The sequence below is a fragment of the Cherax quadricarinatus genome, chromosome 12 (assembly GCF_038502225.1).
Source record: "Cherax quadricarinatus isolate ZL_2023a chromosome 12, ASM3850222v1, whole genome shotgun sequence".
Taxonomy (NCBI): domain Eukaryota; kingdom Metazoa; phylum Arthropoda; class Malacostraca; order Decapoda; family Parastacidae; genus Cherax; species Cherax quadricarinatus.
The window spans coordinates 29,931,002-29,951,001 of NC_091303.1; positions in this window are offsets into that span (position 1 = coordinate 29,931,002).

The following is a 20,000-nucleotide window of genomic DNA, read 5'->3' on the forward strand; positions in this document are numbered from 1 at the left end:
ACATAAATCAGATAACTGCTGCAGCATACGGGCGCCTGGCAAACCTACTGATAGCGTTCCGATACCTCAGTAAGGAGTCGTTCAAGACACTGTATACCATTTACGTCAGGCCCATACTGGAGTATGCAGCACCAGTTTGGAATCCACACCTAGTCAAGCACGTCAAGAAATTAGAGAAAGTGCAAAGGTTTGCAACAAGACTAGTCCCAGAGCTACGGGGATTGTCCTACGAAGAAAGGTTGAGGGAAATCGGCCTGACGACACTGGAGGCCAGGAGGGTCAGGGGAGACATGATAACGACATATAAAATACTGCGCGGAATAGAAAAGGTGGACAAAGACAGGATGTTCCAGAGATGGGACACAGACACAAGAGGTCACAATTGGAAGTTGAAGACTCAGATGAATCAAAGGGATGTTAGGAAGTATTTCTTCAGTCATAGAGTAGTCAAGTCGTGGAATAATCTAGAAAGTGAAGTAGTGGAGGCGGGAACCATACATAGTTTTAAGGCGAGGTATGATAAAGCTCATGGAGCAGGGAGAGAGAGGACCTAGTAGCAATCAGTGAAGAGGCGGGGCCAGGAGCTATGACTCGACCCCTGCAACCACAAATAGGTGAGTACAAATAGGTGAGTACACACACACACACACACACACACACACACGTGAGCAGTATCGTTAAATAGTGCTCCCAGGATTTAGCGTTCTAGTGGCTGTCCTAAGATATTATTAGCGGTCATCGTACCTGAGTTAATCAGTGAACATACCTACAAGAGTGTAATAGCTTTCAAGAGTGCGAATAATGTGATAAGATCAAGAATTTTACAATTTAAATTTAAATAATGGTGAGTGAGGGAGGGTAGCAGTCAGCTGATGGGGCTGCTGGCTGCAGTGTTGACACAAAATATCCAAACATAGTTAATTGGATTAACGGTGTGATCTGAAATATTAATAAATACAGATATTGGTTGGTTATAGCAGCAGTGTAGTGATAAGGTCATAAACGAGTGATTAAGTAAATACTGAAAGTATTTACTTAATCAATCCCCAGCTGTTAGTGTTGTGAATGTAGTTAACATCATCAGATTTGTGATGACCATAATACTGTACTAAAGAAAAAAGAGTGAATACCAAATCTTAAAATAAAAATAAAATAAAAAGTTGAATACATGATAAAGTTCCTAAAGGAATTACAAAGTGAAGGAGTTGATAGCAGCCGACCAGCAGGAACCTCCACTGTGCAGACATCACTTGCCTATGTGTGGTTAGATTTTGGTTGGTGTTTAAAGTGTCAGTGTCTCGCCCTGCTGGTTGTATGTTATACCATCACTCTCTCCCTAACTTTCAGTTCATTTCATTCGTCTCTCAGCCATTGAGTAGAGAGGACGTGTTCTACACTGCTGCCCTCTATAGCTGTTCGGTGGCAGTTTCATTTTCTCAACATGGCGCAGGCAGCCAGACGCCGCGTCAACACTGTGTGTTTGGAATTAACTCGTGGGGCAGTTCTTGGACCATCAATGGCGATATTATTGCCAGCGATAATCCGAGACACCTATGGTATCGCCAACGAGGATTTGTGCGGTGTAGCGATGAATGGTGTGACAAGAATCTTTGTAAAGTTTAGCTCAGCTCAAGTTTACGAGAATGTCGTCGACAAGTATCAAGAGGTCAATCTGGTGGTTAACCAGGCTGTGTCTGTGAAGCTACACGATGTATCCCGCCATTATACATGGGTAAAAGTGAGAAATGTACCCTTTGAGGCTGATGCGACTGATATACGTGCTGCCCTGAGTAATTACGGCACCATACACATGGCTAGAGCAGGGAGGTGGCCTGATGGCCCATATGAAGGACTACCTGAGGGAACTTTTTCGGTAAAAATGACATTACGACATCCAATCCCTTCATATGTGATCCTGCAAGACTTCAGGACTCTAGTTTTTGTGACTTATGCAGGGCAACGCCGCACTTGTAGGTTGTGTGGAGCATACGATCATTTGGCGGTGCAGTGTGAAAGGAGACGAGGTGCCAGGGTTGTACAACAGAGCAAGGATTTAGGGGAGGAAGGTATAAGGCAAGATGTGCCTGAAGCGCCTGTGCAACCCTCAAGATTGTCTTGGATCGAAGAGGTTGAGAGGTCTCTGAACACGGTGTGTGCTACACTCCCGGAAGTGTCGCCTCCTTTGGAGGCAGCCCCAGAGGTGGAAACGGCTTCGCGAGAAGAGCAGGCCAATGATGTGGAGACATCCATTGTCTCTGTGTTCGACGAATTATTTACGGAGGACAGCATGAGTCCTGCGATGGCACCATCCCTAGATTTGGGACAGGCTGCGACGGCGGACGTGGATCACGACGTGCAGCTGGTAGTGGACGCCACTGACGCCTTGCTGAAACAAACGGTGGAGGTGGAAATTCACCAGGATTGCACTGTGGACGACGAAATGCAGGTAGAAAGTGTAACACGAAAGCGCTCTGTTACACTTTCAGATTCTGATGATGTGTTAACGCCAGCCCAAAGATCAGGGAAGAAATCATGGGCGGATGTGGCACAGAAAGGGTCCTGTGTACCCAAAGCACAGGGGATGATCAGGAGTGCTTCAAAAGGAGGGGAAGGGAAAATTGAAAACAAAAAATCTAGTGAAAAACATTCAGTGTCGAAAGGAAAACCATCATTGTCGATTTTAAGTGCCTCACAATAAACATTAATGGTTTGCGAACTGTACGAAAGTGTGCATGGTTACGTGATTTATTGGTGCGTAATAATGTGGACGTTGTGTTCATACAGGAACACAATCATAAATGTGGTAGTGAATTCCGGATAGAAGGATATAATGTGTACATGGAGAATGCAATTCGGTTGAAAGGTGGCGTTGCCATCATGATCAGGGAGACTAGCCCGTTTGTTGTGAGACGTAGTGAAGGGGGGGAGGGGAGGATAATAAGGGTGGAAGGGCTATGGGGACGGGTGAAGGTGGCTTTTGTGTGTGTGTATGGTCCAGCTGAGAATGATGGGCGTGTAAAAGCAACCTTTGTGAAAGAGGTGTTAATTTATTATTTGAGGTCACTCCCTGAAGTAGCTATTGTAGGCGGGGATTGGAATTGCGTGATCCGGCGTAAGGATGTAGAACCTCGGGGAAGTGGGTACTTTTCAGGGGTATTGGGAGATTTAATGTCAGGGGTGGGATTAAAGGACGTGGTGGGGGAGAGGTTGAGCATACTTTTGTACGTCGTGGATATGCGGCGCGACTTGATAGAGTGTACGTGTCACGCACCATCGTAGTTAATAGTGTGCGTGTTTTAGATGTGGTGTTTTCTGATCATAGAGGAGTTCTTGTGGACGCAGGGTGGGAGGGTTTACCTAAGAGGGGTTGTAGTTATTGGAAATTGAATGTTAAATTGTTAAAAGGGGAGGAGAATAGGAAATCTTTTGAGTGTTTTTGGGAGGGTTTGTTAGCAGGGGCTCCTGGGGATAGAGACTTGGTTAGGTGGTGGGATGTGGTGGCTAAGAAACGTATTCGGGATTACTATGTTCGGCTTGGGAGGGAAAGTAATCAACTTTTATATGGGCTACAGGGGTATTTAGAAGGACAGTTACGCAATTGTTATGTGGGTGATGGTGCGAGATACCCTGTGGAGGAAATATAGGATTTAAAGCAATGTATTAAGGGTCTGCATAATGATCGATTTGATGGTGCACGTGTGGCTGGAGGGTTGGAGGAGGTTCTCTACGGGGATCGGCCTTCGGCGTGTGCGTTAAGGGGACAGCAGAAGAGGAGGGCAGCCACGGAGATGATGGGATTAACAGTTCAAGTGGGGATGGGAGGGTATAGGGAAGGGCAGGTATTGATGTCGACTGAAGGTATGAGTGGATATATTGATGCATGGTTTAGGTCATATGCACAACATGTGGGTATACGAGATGATGCTTTAAGGGAAATGGGTGGTTATGTGCAATGCGAGCTTGATGGTAGAGATAGGGAGACTTTGGAAGGACAGATTACGGAAGGGAAAATTTGGAGAGCTATAGTAGGTGCAAGTTTAGGTAAGGCACCGGGTGTAGATGGGTTGCCTAATGATTTTTATGTTGAGAACTGGGAAGTATTGAGGAGATTTTTAGTCTGATTGTTCAATGTAATGAAGGAAGATGGGGCAATGGGTGAGCAGCAAAGGACTGCTGTTGTTGTATTAGTGCCGAAGGGTGGACAGACCACGGTAGAAGATTACCGTGCAATATCGCTTATGTGCGGTGATTATAAGTTATTTGCAAGGGTATTAGGGAACAGAATCAAACAGGTTTTAGGTAAAGTAATTGATAGAGGACAATATGGCATACCGGGTAGATCAATGTATGAAGGGCATGGAGCTATTAGGAGTTTTATAGAGCATAGGGGCGAGGGGGGAGGGGGTGTTTTGGCTCTGGATTGGAGAGCTGCTTATGATAGCGTAGAAAGGGATGCATTATGGAGTTTTATGCGTTGGTTGGGTTTCGGGAGGGAAATTGTTTCTTGGGCAAAAACTTTGTATCTGGGTGCAGTTATGAGAATACAGGTTAATGGACGACTAGGTGATAGCATTCAGATGGGAAGGGGTTTGCGACAGGGATGCCCTCTGTCGCAAATTTTGTTTGCATGTCTTCAAGAACCCTTTTATAGGGCAGTTAGGTGGAGTATAGCGAGAGCGAGGGTTGGTGTTGCACGTGAAGGGGAAGCGGGTATAGTGGGTTACGTGGATGATACGACTGTCTTGGTGAGGGATGTGAGGGATTTACATAAGGTAGAAAGGGTGATAGACGTTTTTGGTGAGGCTACAGGGATGAAAATTAATGTAGTAAAGTCCAAGTATTTGGATCTAGGGGATAGCGTACATAATGGTGAGACTGTTGAGGGTGGGTGGCGTGTGGTAGATCAGTTGTTGATATGTGGGATAGTGTACATGCGGAATGATAGGGATGCACAAGAGGCAAATTCGAGGCGCACCGTGGATGGAGTTTTGAAAAGATTGGGAGGCTTGAGGGCAGAGCAATTATCGTTGCATCAAAGGGTTATAGTAACGAATGTCCTGTTGTATAGCAAGTTATGGCACGTGGTGGCAATATATCCGTTACGACGGTGTGAGGTGCAACGGTTGCAACTGCGGGTATTCAGATTTATATGGGGATCGGGTTGTGACTGGCTAAGTAGAGGGGTGGTGTCGCTTCCCGTTAGCCAGGGGGGGCTGGGGCTTATACCTCTTGAGAAGCGAATGTTGAGTGTGTTTCTGGAAAGGGGGTTTGTGAGGGAGGGGGTGAGGGGGGAGGCCTTGAAAGACTGCGCATGGATATGCAACGGTGGTGGAGGGGTAGGGATTTAATGTTTGGGGAGGCTATGTTGCGAGTTTTACTGAAGGTAAGGGATCCGAAACAGCTTAAATTGAAGGTTCTTGAGAGGGTGGGGGGTGGGTCTGTGGTGGCGGCAGTTGAGGGGGCATACCCTATGTATGCATGGGGTTCTGTATGGAAATGTCTTCAACAACTACTTGTAAAACCAAGTGTCAGGGAGGTTATGTTTAGGTTTTTGCATGGGATCTTGCAGTCTGGGGTTGTGTTATTTAATAGGAGATTAAGGGAAGGTGGGGAGTGCAAAGCGTGTGGATGTCCGGAAACCATATTTCACGCTGTGTACTTTTGTACTTGTTTAGAAGATGTGAGGGTCTGGCTAAGTAGAGTAGTTAGGTTAGTGGGTGGGGAAGGATTACAGGTGTTGCGGGTGTTAAGTTTAGATATAGGTGGGGGGAGTCAGCAGGTGGTGAATGCGGTTGCGTATGTGGCCACAGATTTTATTTATATATCTTGGGCAATGAGGGAGGTGGGAGTCGAGGAAAGGATAAGAGTGTTAGGGGCCACGATGTATAGAACAAAGTGCCGCAATAGGGATCTTTATGGGGGAAGATGGGAGACAGCATTTACTGAAGGTTATCGTAGATTCAGGTTGAAGGATTTAAGAGATTTAAGTGTAAAGTAAGGGGTTGCGGCGGGCTAGTTTTCTTGAGTATGGAAATGTGTATAGATGTTAGCGTGTGTGGGATGTTTGGTAATATAATAAATAAGCTTCTTTTGTGATGTGAGTTTGGTCTGGGTTGTTGTGTAAGATATGTTATTCACATTGTTTTTCAGAAGGTATCGAATTTAATATGTAAGTAGTGGTGTTTACACTACATGATTGTGTGTATAATGTGTGAGAGGGTACATCTCACAGTATTTGTGTGTTTGATGGTTTGAGGTGACACAAGGCATGATCTAAGTATGTCTGGATTCTCCTTTTGTCCTCAAAGGTGTTATACAAAGATAGTACTGTGGTGTATGTGATGTGTAGGTTTATATGTATTCAACACATGCTTGTTGTATGTTCCCTTTCGTTACTTTGTTTCAATTGTTATTTCAATGCACTTTGTATAGCATTATACAACGGTATCGTTCTTTACCATATGAAGTAATTTTTTTTTAGACGCATTCCTTTAGTGTCTGAGATTGTTGTATACGGGTTTAAGTGTAAATGTAATGAGTCGGTTTTGAGATCTAATTTTTTTTTTTTTTTTTTTTTTTTTTTTTTTTTGTATTTTGGTATATGTAAAGCTGTAATGTTCGGAATAAGTATGTAGATGTTCTAGTAGGATTATGATGTTAGGTTTTGGTTTATTGATTAATGAGAAGGCTGGAAGTAACTGTTACATTTTCTTGTATATATTATTTTCAATTGTATGAGTCTTTGTCATATGTCATGTTAAATGTAAAATTTATATGGAAGTTAGGTTTTGAGTCATTGAATGTTTGTCAGTTCATGACCCTGTTACGGTGTTTATTTATAGCTATGTTATTGCCGTAAGTTATTATTGTATGTTATACAGATATATCTTGCAAGTATATAGGTGCAATCCATTTGTGTTAGTTTATTATGTGTTGGGTTTCTTATGTCAATGGCCGAACCTTCAGAATTGAGATCCATACTGTTTCCTTTTATTTTTATATTTATGTATACTGTATTGGTTATAAATAAAATATAAAAAAAAACTTTCAGTACCAGGAGATAGATGGTGGTAACCCTGATAATGTTTAGTAAATTATCTAAATATCTTCAGAAGAGTTTTTTTTTTATTTTATTTAAAACAGTGCGATACAAATGACAGAAATATATTAAAAAGATACACAACAAAAGATTACTGCACTAGAATCGCACTTAACCCGAGACCTAATAACGACACCATACAGTACAGTGGTAATACACACTCACACACACCACACCGTATGTTACATTGGTATTACACTCACACACAACACACCGTATATTACAGTGATAATACACTCTCACACACAACACACCGTATATTACAGTGGTAATACACTCTCACACACAACACACCGTATATTACAGTGGTAATACACTCTCACACACAACACACCGTATATTACAGTGGTAATACACTCTCACACACAACACACCGTATATTACAGTGGTAATACACACTCACACACAACACACCGTATATTACAGTGGTAATACACTCTCACACACAACACACCGTATATTACAGTGGTAATACACTCTCACACACAACACACCGTATATTACAGTGGTAATACTCTCACACACAACACACCGTATATTACAGTGGTAATACACTCTCACACACAACACACCGTATATTACAGTGGTAATACACTCTCACACACAACACACCGTATATTACAGTGGTAATACACTCTCACACACAACACACCGTATATTACAGTGGTAATACACTCTCACACACAACACACCGTATATTACAGTGGTAATACACTCTCACACACACCACACCGTATATTACAGTGGTAATACACTCTCACACACAAACACCGTATATTACAGTGGTAATACACTCTCACACACAACACACCGTATATTACAGTGGTAATACACACTCACACACAACACACCGTATATTACAGTGGTAATACACTCTCACACACAACACACCGTATATTACAGTGGTAATACACTCTCACACACAACACACCGTATATTACAGTGGTAATACACACTCACACACAACACACCGTATATTACAGTGGTAATACACTCTCACACACAACACACCGTATATTACAGTGGTAATACACTCTCACACACAACACACCGTATATTACAGTGGTAATACACTCTCACACACAACACACCGTATATTACAGTGGTAATACACTCTCACACACAACACTATACATTACAGTGATATTGTTTTATTTGTTAAAGAACATCTCTAACAAGGTTACATATTACCAAACATCAAACACTGGAAATTATGTGCTAGTGGAGGTGAGCAGTGACAGCAGGTGGTGCCAGGTGGCACGTGTGTCGTGCGTGGAGAGCATGGCAAACGTGGCCCCCAGGGCCCAAGTGGGCATGCAGAAGTACAAGTGGGGCAGCGAGGGAGGAAACCTTAGCCAGGTGTGATGGGGGGCATGTGCCCAGTGTTAGGATGAAAGTGGCTTGATATGTGCTGTTCAGATGTGTCTGCAAATTGTGGAATGTGAGTAGTGTTAGGTTCTGGTTAGAGGTGTTGCTGCCTGCGCCTGTGTGCGTCTAAGGTACGCTGGTGCGGTTGAGGTGGCGTATGCTGCTGCTGTGTGTATGAATCTTGGACTATATGTTGAATGATAATGGGTGGGGTCTGTATGGTGGAGGTTTGAGGAGCATCCTTATATTATATGTCAAGTACTGGGTATGTATTTTATACCTATGCATACACAATGTATAAAAACACTGGTAGTGTTACTTGTGCAGGACCTGCTGTTATGAGGACTCTTGTATGCACAAGGACAGACCCTTTGTAATTACTTGAGGTGTGTGCTAGGCACAGTATTTATGTGTTACTTATGTCATGGTTATATTTTATGATTTTGAGACTAAGTTTATTCTTATGATTTTGTAGTAATTTTGTATGTCTGTGATTTTTCTATATCACCATTTGTGTAATACATATTGTTATGTAACTGAACCATTAGGACAATTACATAAATTAATGTTTTGATCATTGCTGTGTGACTTTAGATTACGCAACATTCATTGTTTATAGTATGTTAGGTTGTAAATAGTGGGGTGGTTGGATAACCACGGGGGGGGGGTAATATGTCTGTATAATATGTTCAGTGCAATGAATTGCATGGTCTGTTGTCGATTATTAAGTACCATTTCGAGGGATGTGTATATAAAAGTGTTGTTCATATCATGTAATTCTGTTGGGTAGTTCCAACAGGTTTGGGTTAAGTGATAGGATGAGGGAGCAGGGAGGGGGGGGGGTGTACCCACACGGAGTTGTAAGTGTGGTGTGTAATATTAGCTGTAGGGAGGATTGTGATAATTTATAGACTTGAATGAGTTACATATTATATTTTTGTAATGTCATGTTTTAAATAAAAAAAAAAAAGTGAAATTTCGATAACCCTCACTAAAATCTCTCTCCCATCTCCCTCCATACACCCCTTTATTTCTACACTGTGTCCTATAAAAAGTTGCTGCCAATGCATTAATTCTTGCACGCACGTCCGCCTCCCTCATAGCCCACATCATGTATATATAATCCGTAATCATATACCCTATCGCATTCTCAACCCTTTTATTCACCCCAGTAATATCTAAACTTAGAACCCTCAAAACCTGCAAACCCCCTCCCCCCACTAACCTTAAAACCTTACCCATCCAAACCCTTATAAGTTCAATACAATCGCAAAAATATACCGTATGATAAATAGTCGCCAATCCTCCACAATCCTTGCATTCCCCATCCTCTCGTATTCTCTTATAGAATAAAACCATTCCTGACGGCAAGATTCCATGTAAAAATCTATACATAACTTCTCTGACTTTAGGTTTTAAACGCAATTTATTTAAACGCCCCCAAATATTATGCCAATCATACATCGGATAAACTCCTTCTACCGCCGCTACCAGAGCCTTACCATCTGCCCTATCAAGATTTCTCAATTTAATTTGTGAGTGATCCGTCACTTTTTTTTTTTTTTTTTTTTTTTTTTTTTTATATTTTATTTAAAACCAACAATATACAATAGACAAAAGGAAAAACCATAAAGATGACAATATATGAACAATAACTGAAAAAAACATTACATTAGATATTGAAACATTAACGAATAACATAACAATATAACAAATATGACCACCATTACCTACATATAAAATCAGATACCGAAGCTTAAAATTGTCCTAAACTAGCTACATGTGGATAAGTTAACTTTCGCAAAAACATGCAAACCTATATTAACTCTTCCTCAAATTAATCATCCTTGCTCTTAATTTACACTAGAATAATAAAATACAAGTATAATAAAGAGCAGTTTGAATCAAAGAACATTCCACAATTATCATAAATTTACCCTAACCTAAGCCTAGTATTTCATCTGTATTATAAATGTCTAATCAACACGAAAATTTTACCACATTCCCCTAACCATATTTGTTGGTGTACATAATACAACCTTGTATTACCATAAAGAGAAAAAAAGAACAATAAAAAAGGAAAACCCATTCTTCACCTTCAAAATCAGACTTCAATTTACCATTAGGTACATACATATAAATAAGTATATAAAGTATGTTGTCTAATTGAACACAATCACTTACAACGTCAGTTATAATATTACGTCAACTCAACCACGAATAACTTCATCCATTCTTACAACTTCAAGGTTCGTAAAACTCTTAAACTACATACATAGTATTACCACCATCTAGACAAATTAAAAAGAAAAACAATACTCAAATATATCAAAACACACTATGCTTCTATTGGCACCAAATCAATTGTGCTTACAAAAATACATTGTAAATTAAACTGAAACATAAAAAGCCATTTTGACATTTACACATTGTATCAAAATCATAAATGCGCATAGAAAATATGTATTAAATATCATTGAAAATGTTCATGAGAAAAACCATTAAAGGTATATACAAGAAAGTAAACATACATACAATACATACATATACATATATATATATACATACACCTACATACATACATACACATACATACATACATACACATACACACACATACAACACATGCATATATATATACACATACAAAGTTATAAGTCGATAATTCCAAATATAACTGAATTGTACTTGAAACACTCGGAACAAATAGTTAAAATTGCACCCCAGACATACCTCATAACATTCATCAAACTCATCACGCTACCGACCATTCTAGGAAACCAGCCCATTTCATCCCCCTTACCTGCCTTTCAACTCCCGTAAATCTCGTAAAGTGAAATTCCTATAACCCTCACTTAAATCCCTCTCCCATCTCCCCCCATACACCTCCTTATTTCTACACTTTGTCCTATAAAAAGTTGCTGTTAATGCATTAATTCTTTCACACACGTTCGCTCCTCTCATAGCCCAAGACATATAAATATAATCCGTAATTATATACCCTACCGCATTCTCTACCATCTGATTCACCCCACCTATGTCTAAGCTTAAAACCCTCAACACCTGCAAACCCCCCCCTCCCACTAACCTTATTACCTTACCCAACCAAACCCTTATTAGTTCCATACATTCGCAAAAATACACTATATGGAAAACAGTCTCCCATCCACCACAAGCCTTGCATATCCCATCCTCCCGTATTCTCTTATGGAATAAAACCATTCCAGACGGTAAGATCCCATGTAAAAATCTATACATTACTTCTCGTACTTTAGGTTTTAAACGTAATTTGTTCAAACGCCCCCAGATATTACGCCAATCATACATCGGATAAACACCTTCTACCACTGCTACCACTGCCTTACCTTCCACCCCATCAAGGTTTCCCAATTTAATATGTGAAGGATCGCTCATGTTTATGATGACCCGTAACATTGCCTCACCGATTATGAACTCCCTACCCACCCACCACCGTTGCATATCCTGACGTATCTTATGAAGTCCGCCTTCCCTCGCCCCCCCCCTCCCGCTTATAACTACGTTTCAAATACACACTCATAATCCTCTTTTCAACAGCTATAAGACCCAGCCCTCCTCGGCCAACCGGGAGTGTGACAACCGCTCTACCTAAGCATTCGCTTCCAGTACCCCAAATGAATCTAAAAACGCGCTTTTGTAACCTTTGTATCTCACTACGAAGTATCGGATATATTGCTGCTACATGCCAAAGTTTACTATATAATAGGACATTCGTTGTAATTACTCTTTGATGCAAAGTTAAGTGTGCAGCTCGTAAACCACTGATGCGCTTCAGTACACCATCTACAATACGCACTGAATTTATTTGTTGTGCTAACTTGATATCACTTACATAAACGATCCCACATATCAGTAATTGGTCCACCTTTTTCCACCTTTCAACTACTTCACATTCCTCATTTAACCTATCCCCAAGATCCATATACTTCGTTTTCTCCTTATTAATTGACATGCCAGAAGCCTTTTCAAAAACATTTACTAACTTTTCCACCCGAGGCAAATCCCTGTTACCACTTACTAAAATCGTTGTGTCATCAACATATCCAACAATGCCAGCCCCCCCACCCCTTTCGTCACCAACCCCATTTGCTGCCAATAAGACCCTAATTCCTCTATAAAAGGGATCCTGTAAACACGCAAAAAATATTTGTGAAAGGGGACAACCTTGACGTAGACCCCTGCTCATCTGAATTTGTTCTCCTAACCTTCCATTTACCTGCACCCGCAAGGATGCATCTTGATACATTAATTTGGCCCATGATATAATTTCCTCTCCAAACCCCTGCCATCTCATAATCTTCCATAACGCTTCCCTTTCTACACTATCATATGCCGCCTCCCAATCTATAGCCAACACCCCCCCCACTCCCAATTTTACTCTTTCTTCAATAAAACTTCTAATCAAACCATGCCCGTCATACATAGACCTTCCCGGCACCCCATATTGTCCCTTATCGATCACTTTACCCAGGACCTTTTTTATTCTGTTAGCTAAAATTCTTGCAAAAATCTTATAATCACCACACAATAACGAAATAGCACGATAGTCTTTAACTGTTAATGGCTCACCTTTAGGCACTAAAACGACCACAGCCATCCGCTGCTGTGCCCCTAAAACCCGATCCCGCTTAAGGATATTGAATAATCTTACCAAAAATTCTTTTAAAACGCTCCAATTTTGGAGATAAAAGTCACTGGGCAACCCATCAATTCCTGGTGCCTTACCTAATTGCGCCCCGGATAAAGCTTCCCATGTCTCGCACTCCGTTATCGGCCCTTCCAAAACGAATCGATCATGCTCTGTCAACTCACACTGCACAAACCTTCCAATTGACTGTAATGCTATTTCACTTATTCCCACACTTTGCGTTTTCAACTTAACCCAAGCATCAATATACCCACTCATACCCTCAGTCGTCGTCAACACCTGGTCCACTTTATACCCTTGCATACCTACCTGAACATTCAACCCCATTAACTCCATTGCCTTGCGACGTGTGTGTTGACTCCGCAACACACACGCCGACGGCCGATCTCCCCACAAAACCTCCTCAATCCCGCCCTTAAGCCTTTCCCCATCAAACCTCTCATTTTGTAAATTCCGGATATTTTCCTTCAAACTTTCAATTTCAATAACAGGATAATTAGCATTAATTTGTGCATAACAGTCGCGCAACTGCCCCTCTAAATATTTTTGAAAACCGTATTGTAACTGATTATATCTCTTCCCTCGATTAATATAATATTCCTTAATACGTTTTTTAGCTATTGTTTCCCACCAATTAACCATGGCAACATCCCCTGGTGCTTCTACCACTAAACGATCCCACATATGTCCAAAAGACAAAAGACTATCCTCTTCCTTTAATAACTTTACATTCAATTTCCAAAATGATGGACCCCTCCGAGGCACACCCTCAATATCCACATCTATTACCACTCCTCTATGATCCGAAAAAACCACATCTATCACATCCACCCTCCGCACAGTAACCGCACAAGGCACGTACATTCGGTCCAACCTCGCCGCATAACCTCGTTTAATGAAGGTATGCTCTACCATCCCTCCCCCCCCACACACATCCTTTAACCCCACCCCGGTCAATATATCCCCCAATATACCCAAACAACACCCCGCACCTCTGGGCTCCACATCTTTACGACGTATCACGCAATTCCAATCTCCGCCTATTATTGCAACATTCGGTAAACCACGTAAAAAATAGACCAGCACGTCCCGAACAAATTTAGTTTTAATACTCACGTCACCCTCAGCCGGACCATATACACATACTAAACTAATGGGAACCCTACCCCAAGTTCCATCCACCCTAATTACCCTCCCCTCCCCCCCTTCACTACGCCTTACTATAAACGGGCTAGTTTCCTTTACCAAAATGGCAGCCCCACCTTTCAAACGTGTCGCATGTTCCATGTACACATTATAACCACTCATATCCAACTCATAACCAGGCCTAAAATTATGTTCCTGTAAGAATACCACATCCACACCAAGTCGCACCAAATACTCATTAAACCACTTAAGCTTCCTCTCAGCTCTCAACCCGTTAATATTTATAGTAAAACACTTGAATTCAACAAATGGGTTTTCCTTTTGTCCCCGGCATTGACTTTACCCCAGTTCGTTTTGCAACACCTCTGTCCCTCCCCCCTTTGTTGGGAATCACCTTTGCAATCCCTTGATCCTTGGGTTCACCATTCCCTCTCTTCTGTACCTCCACCCAAGACTTTTTCCCAGGGCGTTGGGCAGGAGTTAGCACATCATCAGAATCCGATGATGCTGCAGTCCTCTTTCGTGTCCCGCCCTCCACCTGCATTTTGACATCTGAAGCACCGTCCTGATGCACCTCCACCTCTACTGCATGCACCTTCAATCCTGTAGACTCTCTCGTCGACAAACCGTCATCTTCTGCCATACCATCATTCACAGCCTTCCCCAGAACTGAGCCTGGGTCTTCCACCTGATCTAGGACCGATTCCTCTAACAAGTCATCCAACGCCTTTACCAAAGACGCCGCCACTTCTTCACCCATATTAGGTAGTCTCTCCTCAAAAACCTTATGTATGTCCAATGACTGAGATTCTCCTTGTAGCGTTACAACTGGCGATTCAAGCTCCTTTTCTTTGTCTACCTCCTCACTCCATGACAACCGTTGTTGGGGCGGTGTAGCAAGAGACTGTTCTCGCTCATCGCCAACCTCGTCCACTGGCTGCTGTTGCTGCTGTTGCTGTTGCTGCTGTTGCTGTTGTTGTTGTGCCGGGTACCCACTTCGTTTCTCACACTGCGCCGCGATGTGGTCATATGACCCACATAGCCGACACGTACGTTGTTGCCCCGCATACGTTACATAGACTTGAGTCCTTAATTCTTTCAACACAATATATGAAGGAATAGGGTGCCGAAGAGTCATTTTAACTGTATACGCGCCTTCCAGCGCACCTGCATACGGTCCAGTTGCCCATCTCCCTGCTGTGGCTACGTGAACCGTCCCATAAGTACGCAGTTCACTGGTAATATCAAAATCAGTCGCCTCAAAAGGCACATTCCTGATTTTCACCCAGGTGTAATGTCGAGATACATCATGAAGTCTCACCGACACAGCTGTATTAACCTGTATGATGGTCTCCTGATACTTGTCGACCACTGCCTCGTAGACTTGTGCAGACGTCATCTTAACGAAGATTCTTGTCATTCCATTTAATGCGACACCACATATCTCCTCATTTGCTATACCATAGGTATCGCGAATGATCGCTGGTAATAATAAATCCATGTTGGATCCTGTGACAGCACCACGGATCATCTCAATGCAGACAGTGTTGATTCTTCTTCTGCTATTCAGCGCCATGTTGGAGAAAATAAAGTTTCCACCAACCAACGCTAGGGGCAGCTCAATCAGGTAAACTGCGCAAAACAAACTCAAACAGGAGCGTCTGCGCAGCTCGTCCACACGGCTCGGAGGCGATGAGGACAATTGTGAAGGATCGCTCATGTTTATGATGACCCGTAACATTGCCTCACCTATTATGAACTCCCTACCCACCCACCACCGTTGCATATCCTGACGTATCTTATGAAGTCCGCCTTCCCTCGCCCCCCCCTCCCGCTTATAACTACGTTTCAAATACACACTCATAATCCTCTTTTCAACAGCTATAAGACCCAGCCCTCCACGGCCAACCGGGAGTGTGACAACCGCTCTACCTAACCATTCGCTTCCAGTACCCCAAATGAATCTAAAAACGCGCTTTTGTAACCTTTGTATCTCACTACGAAGTATCGGATATATTGCTGCTACATGCCAAAGTTTACTATATAATAGGACATTCGTTGTAATTACTCTTTGATGCAAAGTTAAGTGTGCAGCTCGTAAACCACTGAGGCGCTTCAGTACACCATCTACAATACGCACTGAATTTATTTGTTGTGCTAACTTGATATCACTTACATAAACGATCCCACATATCAGTAATTGGTCCACCTTTTTCCACCTTTCAACTACTTCACATTCCTCACTTAACCTATCTCCAAGATCCATATACTTCGTTTTCTCCTTATTAATTGACATGCCAGAAGCCTTTTCAAAAACATTTACTAACTTTTCCACCCGAGGCAAATCCCTGTTACCACTTACTAAAATCGTTGTGTCATCAACATATCCAACAATGCCAGCCCCCCCACCCCTTTCGTCACCAACCCCATTTGCTGCCAATAAGGCCCTAATTCCTCTATAAAAGGGATCCTGTAAACACGCAAAAAAAATTTGTGAAAGGGGACAACCTTGACGTAGACCCCTGCTCATCTGAATTTGTTCTCCTAACCTTCCATTTACCTGCACCCGCAAGGATGCATCTTGATACATTAATTTGGCCCATGATATAATTTCCTCTCCAAACCCCTGCCATCTCATAATCTTCCATAACGCTCCCTTTCTACACTATCATATGCCGCCTCCCAATCTATAGCCAATACCCCCCCCCCTCCCAATTTTACTCTTTCTTCAATAAAACTTCTAATCAAACCATGCCCGTCATACATAGACCTTCCCGGCACCCCATATTGTCCCTTATCGATCACTTTACCCAGGACCTTTTTTATTCTGTTAGCTAAAATTCTTGCAAAAATCTTATAATCACCACATAATAACGAAATAGCACGATAGTCTTTAACTGTTAATGGCTCACCTTTAGGCACTAAAACGACCACAGCCATCCGCTGCTGTGCCCCTAAAACCCGATCCCGCTTAATGATATTGAATAATCTTACCAAAAATTCTTTTAAAACGCTCCAATTTTGAAGATAAAAGTCACTGGGCAACCCATCAATTCCTGGTGCCTTTCCTAATTGCGCCCCGGATAAAGCTACCCATGTCTCGCACTCCGTTATCGGCCCTTCCAAAACGAATCGATCATGCTCTGTCAACTCACACTGCACAAACCTTCCAATTGACTGTAATGCTATTTCACTTATTCCCACACTTTGCGTTTTCAACTTAACCCAAGCATCAATATACCCACTCATACCCTCAGTCGTCGTCAACACCTGGTCCACTTTATACCCTTGCATACCTACCTGAACATTCAACCCCATTAACTTCATTGCTTTGTGACGTGTGTGTTGACTCCGCAACACACACGCCGACGGCCGATCTCCCCACAAAACCTCCTCAATCCCGCCCTTAAGCCTTTCCCCATCAAACCTCTCATTTTGTAAATTCCGGATATTTTCCTTCAAACTTTCAATTTCAATAACAGGATAATTAGCATTAATTTGTGCATAACATTCGCGCAACTGCCCCTCTAAATATCGTTGGAAACCATACTGTAACTGATTATATCTCACTCCCTGACTAATATAAAATTCCTTAATTCGCTTTTTGGCTATCGTTTCCCACCAATTAACCAAAGCCACATCTCCAGGTGCTTCAACCACAAGGCGTTCCCACATATGCCCAAAGGACAAACGACTTTCCTCTCTCTTCAATAACTTTACATTTAATTTCCAAAATGACGGACCCCTTCTAGGCACACCCTCAATATCTACATCCATTACAACTCCTCTGATCCGAAAAAAACACATTTATCACACTCACTCTCCGCACTGTAACCGCACTAGACACGTACATTCTATCCAATCTCGCCGCATAATCTCGTCTAATGAAAGTATGCTCCACATTGCCACCCCCCCCAACACATCCATTAAACCCACACTCGTCAATAAATCTCCCAGGAACCCCAAGCAACAACCTGCTCCTCGAGGCTCCACATCTTTTCGTCGTATTACACAATTCCAGTCTCCCCCTATTATCGCTACATTTGGTAAACTATGTAGATAATATACTAATACATCTTGTACAAAATGAGTTTTAAGTCGTACATCTCCCTCGGCCGGCCCATATACACCTACAAAACTTATATGTACTCTACCCCATAAACCATCCACCCTAATCACTCTCCCCTCCCCCCTTTCACTATGGCGTACTACAAACAGGCTATTTTCCTTTACCAGAATGGCGACGCCTCCTTTTAACCTCGTCGCATATTCCATATACACATCGTAACCATCTATTTCTAACTCATATCCAATTCTGTAATTGTGTTCTTGGATAAATACCACATCCACATCTAGACGCACCAAAAATTCATTAAACCACTTTCGCTTCCGCTCAGATCTCAAACCGTTAATATTTATTGTCAAAACCTTAAAGTCAATTAATGGGATTTTCCTTTGGTTCTAGGTATAGACTTTTCACTTATACATTTTACACCTCTATCCCTCTTCCCTTTTTTGGGAATCACCTTGATAAACTCTTGTTTCGTGGATTCACTGTTCCCTTTCCTCTGTACATCCGCCCAAGACTTTTTCCCTGGCCTTTGGGCAGGAGTAAGCACGTCGTCTGAGTCTGATGGGGTTGCAGTTCGCTTTCGCGTCCTACCCTCCACCTGCATTGGGATTTCTTCCGTACTATCATGATGCACCTCCACTTCTGCTATATTCACCATCATACCATGCAACACACCAGACTCAATGCTTTCATCCGTCGCCTCACCATGATGCTCAACCGATCCCAGATTTGTACCTGGATCCTCCACACGGTTGACGATCGATTCGTCTAACAATACATCCAGTGCCTTCACTAAAGACGCCGCTACATCCTCGTCCCCCATAGTGGGCAGAGTCTCTTCAAATACTTTATTTATGTCCAGTGACGGTGATTCTTCTCGCTGTTTTGCATCCTCCAAAGCATTCTCCTGCGCTTTTTCTACCTCTTCACTCCAAGATGTCCGTTGTCGAGACGGGTGAGCATAAGACTGTTCTCGTCCCTCAACTTCCTCGACCTCTTCCGGTTGTTGCTGTTGCGATATTTGGAGATTCAAACTACGCTTACCACACTGTGCCGCTATGTGGTCATACGACCCACACAGCCGACACGTACGACGTTGCCCCGCATATGTTACATATACTTAGAACATAAGAACATAAGAACGAAGGAACACTGCAGAAGGCCTACTGGCCCATGCGAGGCAGGTCCAAGTCTCCTACCGGCTTAAGCCAATGCACCCAACCTAGTCAGGTCAGGTCACATTGACTTAAGGGAGGAACACGGCAACCGACCTGGTAGCACAAGCTATCAGGTCTAACTCACACCCACCCACATCCACTCATGTATTTATCCAACCTATTTTTAAAGCTACACAACGTTCTGGCCTCTATAACGGTACTTGGGAGTTTGTTCCACTCATCCACAACTCTATTACCAAACCAGTACTTTCCTATATCCTTCCTGAATCTGAATTTTTCCAACTTAAAACCATTGCTGCGAGTCCTGTCTAGGCTAGATATTTTCAGCACACTATTTACATCCCCTTTATTTATTCCTGTCTTCCATTTATACACCTCAATCATATCCCCCCTAATTCTACGTCTTTCTAGAGAGTGCAGATTCAGGGCCCTTAGTCTATCCTCATAGGG